The sequence below is a fragment of the Schistocerca nitens genome, chromosome 1 (assembly GCF_023898315.1).
Source record: "Schistocerca nitens isolate TAMUIC-IGC-003100 chromosome 1, iqSchNite1.1, whole genome shotgun sequence".
NCBI lineage: Eukaryota > Metazoa > Arthropoda > Insecta > Orthoptera > Acrididae > Schistocerca > Schistocerca nitens.
Genome location: NC_064614.1, coordinates 216017464 through 216024738, shown reverse-complemented (window position 1 = coordinate 216024738; position 7275 = coordinate 216017464). Strand labels below are relative to the sequence as shown.

General features: G+C 42.5%; 1 non-coding gene across 1 annotated transcript; it reads right to left on the bottom strand.

Moving 5' to 3' along the window:
* Positions 1-6188: 6188 nt before the first annotated feature.
* Positions 6189-6272, bottom strand: Trnap-ugg (transfer RNA proline (anticodon UGG)). The gene has a single exon. It is a non-coding gene; the product is annotated as a tRNA-Pro (tRNA).
* Between the last annotated feature and the right edge of the window lie 1003 nt (positions 6273-7275).

Below are 7275 nucleotides of genomic sequence, written 5' to 3'. Positions count from 1 at the left end.
TATGCTTGCAGCAGGCCCATCTTCATACGTGCCTCTGGCCAAGATTACATCGACGTCATGACACTGCCAAGCACGGCTACTAAGTTGCCTCGAAAGTATCGACTGGAGAGTGCAACGGCGCTCTGCTGTATTCAGTTATGAGAGAAGATTCTGTCTCTATGTGAATATCCGACGTACACGTGTGCAGCGTTGACCTGCTGAGCGGCTTCTTTAATAGTACATTCGCCCACTGTACAGGCTGTTGTCCCCCAGCTATTATCATTCCTTTGAGAGAGAGGTGATGTGCTTCTTCAGCAAAATAGTTCACATCCGCGTACGGATGCTCCACCGAAACGTACTCTTCATGGAGTACTACCACTGCCCCGGACTGCAAAAGGCACCAGATCTCTCCCCAATTGTGGGACGTGGTGAACTGGGAACTTACTGAGTCTCCAAGCCTGCAAGAACGACTGCCGATCTATAACAAAAATATGCCTGGAGCACTGAATCGCAGGAAGCGATTCGGTAGCTTTATGTTCGCTTTCATGCGAGAGTGCACGCCTTCTATGGCACCAGAAGGGGGGGAGTTACATTGTGTATTCATATTACTGTTTGGGCATCCTTTACTGCGACATTCGTATTTTATTTGGCCTGACTTTGTCATGTACTTCTACAAGGTGAAGTACCTGTCACATCACTTGCCAATAAATTGACCTTGTCCTCGAGGTACTGCATTTTTTTTCAACAGTGTGTTTCGTCATTCATAAACTTCTTTAATGTATTCCTGTAGTCAATAATTACACGTTTCAGTGTAAATAATTATTCCTATTCTTTTCAGTTAGTGGTAGAGTAACAAAAATGTTATCACTCGACGAATGTTCTTTCCTTTGTATTTCTAAATATTCTTCTTTGTAGGTATCACATACATTCAGTCTTACTTATTTTGCGAAACATTCAAAACACACGTCGACATTATACGACTGCCGAATGTCAACAACGTGGTAGCATTCGAGATCCGACCACCTGCTACATCGTCTTGTGCTGAAGCTACCGTACCACTAAACAGTAGTGGTGGAGGACTGCTGTTGTAAGTAGGCTGTTTAGGTTTTTTTATTGGTAACGTCACCTCTGTATGAAAATCACTGGCTGTGCTGTGTGCAGTCTGTGGCTGTTTTGCATTGTTGTAATACTCAACCATTGTAGTGTTAGGCAGCTGGCTGTGAACAGCGCGTAGCGTTGCGCAGTTGGAGGTGAGCCGCCAGCAGTGGTGGATGTGGGGAGAGAGATGGCGGAGTTTTGTAATTTGTCATGAACTGCTATATATATGATGATATCAAGGTAAATACATTGTTTGTTCTCTATTAATATCTTTCATTTGCTAACTATCCCTATCAGTAGTTAGTGCCTTCCATAGTTTGAATCTTTTATTTAGCTGGCAGTAGTGGCGCTCGCTGTATTGCAGTAGCTTGAGCAGCGAAGATTTTTGTGAGGTAAGTGATTTGTGAAAGGTATAGTTTAATGTTAGTCAGGGCCATTCTTTTGTAGGGAATTTTGAAAGTCAGATTGCGTTGCGCTAAAAATACTGTGTGTCAGTATAAGCACAGTCTCGTATAATTGTTCAAAGGGGACGTTTCACTGTATGTGGTCAGCACACAGTTTACCCTGCCTTTATTGTCACTAACGCCCCTTTGGTAGCTACTCCATTGTCCGCGTGAGTGTGAGAGAAGCATATTTCACACCACTTGAGACTATCGACTATCGTTCTTGAGTCCTCAGTTTGGCATTCAAACGCCGACTTCACCGGAATAAAGAAAGGCAAATATTCATTAGTAATCTAAGTTATTTAATGTATTGCATGAAACCAACGTAAAACTAACACAATTCGAAAGCAGCTACTCGCAATTAAAATTTCACGTTGCCGCATGTTACGAATGTCCTCGATGATTGGAGGAGACAATGGTAACACAAAACTTCATCAGTAGGTGTTATCTACGTAAACGAATAAATGCTTGCCTATGCTTTACGTTTCTTGAGTATTATCTGGCCTCTTTTTTTTTTCAAGTAAAATTCGCATTAACAGTTCCAATGAAGCCACAATCTGTCTGGGCTCACGTTCGAAAATAGAAAATAATGTCTCGAGGCAGGAACGTTTTCCTTCCATGTGTGTATTCGGTATCGAACGTGGGCAGTTCCGCTTACCAAATCCGCAGGTATCGTTTCACATCATCGAATCTTGAACTAAATAGTTCAATCGCGTAGCCGGCCGCGGTGGTCTCGCGGTTCTAGGCGCTCAGTCCGGAACCGTGCCACTGCTACGGTCGCAGGTTCGAATCCTGCCTCGGGCATGGATGTGTGTGATGTCCTTAGGTTAGTTAGGTTTAAGTAGTTCTAAGTTCTAGGGGACTGATGACCACAACAGTTGAGTCCCATAGTGCTCTGAGCCATTTGAACCATTTTTTTTTTTCAATCGCGTGTCTCCTATTTGGCATACTGTAAAAACGCAAAATGTTTGCGTTTCTTAAATATTTATCATATTGACTTCATGAGGCGAAAGTATTCCCCAAGGACATAAGAAATCACGTCAACAACAAAACCTAGAAAGACCAGTATCGCTGAGCATTAACAGTGATGTCAGTGTACGATTTCTCTGGAAATACGTAGTTTGCTATAGTGGATTTATGCATGCAACAAAGTAAAATAATTAGATAAACTTAAGGAAATTTCAAAACATTTCTTATAAGTCCATGATGCAGCGTGGTATAAAATGCTTTGTATTCAAGCTGCCTTGGTAAGAGCGACGATGCCAGCGTGCCACGACGCATTAACTTTTATTCAAATCACATTGTCAATTATGTTTGCCATGTGATGCCTGATTTTTCTCACGTGTCTTGCACCTTACGAAGCTTTATATCTTTTTGTCGAACTTGATGATGTCCAGAAAAGCTCTCACAAAGGATTGTCCAATCTGGTATGTCGAAACCTTGCCTGAAAATTATTATACACGAAGAATACTACGAAAGGAACGGAATGTTAAAATCTTAGACACACTGTAAGTATTTAAAAATGTGGAAATATTCCAGATTCCTTCCCGGGTAAGGAGAATTATACACCGCTGCCGTAGCTGCAGCAGACAGCGAATGTACAACAAGACAGGCACACATCCTTGACTGACGGCACATCGGTAAACGGATAATGGGACGCAACACGATCATAACTTGTAAAGCAGATTTCAGCTGCCGTTTAATATCCATAATAATTATCATTGGCCTCTGTGGCATCATTAAGTTTTAGCAATGGGGATAAAACTAATTTTTTTTTTTGTAAATTGAAAGTGATCACTGCTGTCAGATGCAACGGAACATAACGCGGAACCAGCGGAGATGAGTGAAAATGTGTACTGGACTGTGAACCGAACCTAAGATCCCCTGCTTACTTGGCAGGTGCGTTAACCACTACGCCATGCGGGACACAGCTTTATCACAACTGCGAGGATCTCCTGCTTGTTAGGCAGGTGCGTCAACGACTGCGCTATCCGGGACACTGCATTATAACAACTGCGAGGACAATCTCGGCATGCGTCAGGGCCGGTCCACATTCCAACCGAGAGCCACCTATCCGCAGTCTCTGTCCATTGGCTCCTGTTCAAATAGTTCAAATGGTCCGAAAATGGTTCAAATGGCTCTGAGCACTAAGGGACTTAACATCTGAGGTCATCAGTCCCCTAGAACTTAGAAGTACTTAAACCTAACTAACCTAAGGACATCACAGACACCCATGCCCGAGGCAGGATTCGAATCTGCGACGGGAGCGATCGTGCGGTTCCAGACTAAAGCGCCTGGAACCGCTCGGCCACAGCGGCCTGCTGGCTCCTATTTGTTACTCGGAGATCCCACGCATTCATTTTAGTTTTCATTGTGATTACTTGGCACATTCTTGCTGAAAACATCTGTCTTCGTGCAGGAGTAATGCGAAATCCAATTAATTCTGAAGACCAACATGTATGTTACTTATTAGGTAATTTCTTGGACATTCATTCCAGTGATATCACCATGTAACTAGAAATTGCAGAAATATTAGAAGAAGCAGGCAACAACTGAGACAATCCTATGAACTCTCTATTTTCTATGGTATGCTGACAGCAAAACAACCGAGCTTTCAGTAATTAATTCAATGGTTCGTGGTGGCATTGATTTCATCTGCTGTTATTCTTCTATTAGAACCAGTAAGAAGATGTTACCATATTATCGTGAAGTAGAAATTTGCTTTTCGCCACACTGACGTCCAGAGCCCGCGTCATCACTTCTCATTCTGCAGTCATTAGACTACAGCCGTCTGTGAGATGTGTCGATATGATTCCCGGTGTCTCTCATGCCAGTGAATGAACCTTTCTCCAGACGTGCATCTCCTCTGGACATTTTGTGTTCCCATCTCCATCTCAAAAGTTCCGATAACGTTAGTCACATCCGACAGCTGCCATGTCTCCACATCTCTCTTCATATGCAGTGATCAGCAAGATTTTGCAGGAGCATTAGGCTGGTCCGGCCGCGGAGGCTAAGCGGTTCCAGGCGCTTCAGTCCGGAATCGCACGACTGCTACGGTCGCAGGTTCGAATCCTGCCTCGGGCATGGATGTGTGTGATGTCCTTAGGTTAGTTAGGTTTAAGTAGTTCTAAGTACTAGGGGACAGATGACCTCAGATGTTAAGTTCCATAGTGCTCAGAGCCATTTGAATTTAATTAATGTCCAGAATAAAAATACAGTACCTTCAGAGTCAGAACAAAACATGTACGTCACAGCTTTGAGCGACGAAGAAAAGACTGCAAATTCTTTCGTTAAACGAAGGAAGGAGAAGACGTTTAACTTAAGCAGCGGGTAAAGCCAGTTTCATTTCATAGCATCTGAACATCAACTGTCTAAATGGAAGAGAGATTGACATGAAGTAAGAAATATGCACCAAAATGATACTTGCTTAAGATTGAGAGGAAAACTTTTTTCAAGATTTAGAACTGCTCATGAGAGTCAGTGCAACGTCACTGAGGGAGACCTACGAGACTGGGGAGCCCTGAATTCATATCGATAGGAATACTACTGATCTACGCGCTTCCTCAACTTGGGTAAACAGATTCAGGAAATTATACATTAAAAGGGAGTCGTCAAATTACGAAGTTTATCTCAAGAAAACGTGTAGACGACATGCCATTAACAGATAATACTGTGGAGAAACTGGTAGCTGATGTGAAGACGAAGCTTCTTGTTATCCCCAAGAAGCGGCGTAGAAACCCACTCATTCTGGTTTCATGAAAACCGGACTTTATCATTGAAACGAAGAAAAGACAGAGTTGGTCGTGCAGTCGGTGAGTGCTATGACAGATTCGCAAACAACAATGCCATTAACAAGTATCGCTGGACTACTGTTTCCGCATCTTTCTCTCTGTCTTGAGGAACATCAAGGAAACTTAGGACCAAAAATTGAAAAAAAAAGGATTGTTTACCAGCAAAAGTCTTATAATCGACGTAGCAAAATCTGGAAATATTGGCGAGAGTAGCTTTCAGTGCTCAATCCGAAATGTCTTCTCACGTTTTGCAGTGAATAATCCTTTAATTCTGATGGACTCTTGGCCTAGACGTAACGACACACCTGTGCTTAGAAATACGACGAAAAGACTGTTCATATAATTCTTATGTAGATGCAGATATTCTACCCTAAACTAATTGCGTGATTTAGCTTCTAGAGAAAAACATTTTTATACGATGTAAAGCATTTTTTAACTAATTGTCGGATAAGATAATTTCCGATACCTTTTTGCTATTACAGATTTATCAACAGAACATTATTGTTGAACTTCAGTCATTTCTACACTGTCAGTTTGCATCACCGCATTGAACTAATTTGATCAAGTATTCCTGGTACGCAGCTCAGTATGTGGAATAGCGACCAAAACCGCTTCTCAGTCCATTCCAGTTCTGTCTAAAAGAAATTGTAATTAATACTAAGTGCCAATGCATTCATTTTTCTTTTTTCAGGCGAGCATGGTGTAAGAACATGTTTGTTTTTGTCATCCAATAACACTTCACATTTTTGTGTCGACATTAGGTTCAAAATCGTTCAATTGGTTCTGAGCACTATGGGACTTGACTTCTAAGGTCATCAGTCCCCTAGAACTTAGAACTAATGAAACGTAACTAACCTAAGGACATCACACACATCCATGCCCGAGGCAGGATTCGAACCTGCGACCGTACCGGTCGCGAGGTTCCAGACCTTAGCGCCTAGAACCGCTCGGCCACCCAGGCCGGCGTCTCGACATTAGGAATAAAAAAGAAACTATATGAAGCTGTTATCTGTACAGGTGGTCTCGCAGCTCTAGAGGAATGAAATTATAATGAAATCTACACCTTTAGCTGCCTGTATCATTGCTAGAAAGATATACATTATTCCAAAATTGTCATAAGAACTGTGCTACAGGAGTTCTTATAAAACATTTAATGTCGACAATTTAAAATCCCGATTGATGGAAGTTGTCTAATGTAACATCTTACATTGCCTTGCTTAAAAAAAGATGAATCACGTGAGACCTTGTTGTCTGGTTTAAGAGCTTAAAATTCACGTGTCTGCTCTTTGGACTTCGAGCTATGAGGCGCTACGTCCGCTTGTTCGCCGATTCGAGAGCTAGGCAGGAAGGGCTGTACAAACCTCTGTCAAAAGCGGTTGCTCGTGGGGGGGGGGGGGGGGGGGGAAGGGGCAAAATTAGTATTTATTTATTTAGCGTATGGCACTTAAGTACATTTCATTGTTGCATCACGTTATTCTACATTACATATATTCACAGACAAACATCTTGATTGGATTTTTGGGATGCCATGAGGAATTCTTCAAACTCCCCACTGTACGATCTGGCTCTGCATTCTCTGATGTGTTGGTTGGTTTTCACATGCTGGTGAAGACAGCAGTCCTCCTTTGAAGAGTGAGTCAGCACATCTACCGTTCCCAGTTCTTTGTCGCTTCAGAGGTGACCAGATATTGCGGGGCTGATCAAACCCAGGAACTGCTTCAGTAATACAAGGCATTAGGTGGTAAGTTGTTGGGGCCTTTTGGAGCCATCCTCGTCCCCAAGAGTTGATGGTTCAAATGGCTCTGAGCACTATAGGACTTAACTTCTGAGGTCATCGGTCCCCTAGAACTTAGAACTACTTAAACCTAACTAACCTAAGGACTGAAATGATAATTAAATGGACACCCTAGCTGCAAACAGGCGTTGATGTACTTCATTGGGGACATGTTGAAAATGTGTGCCCC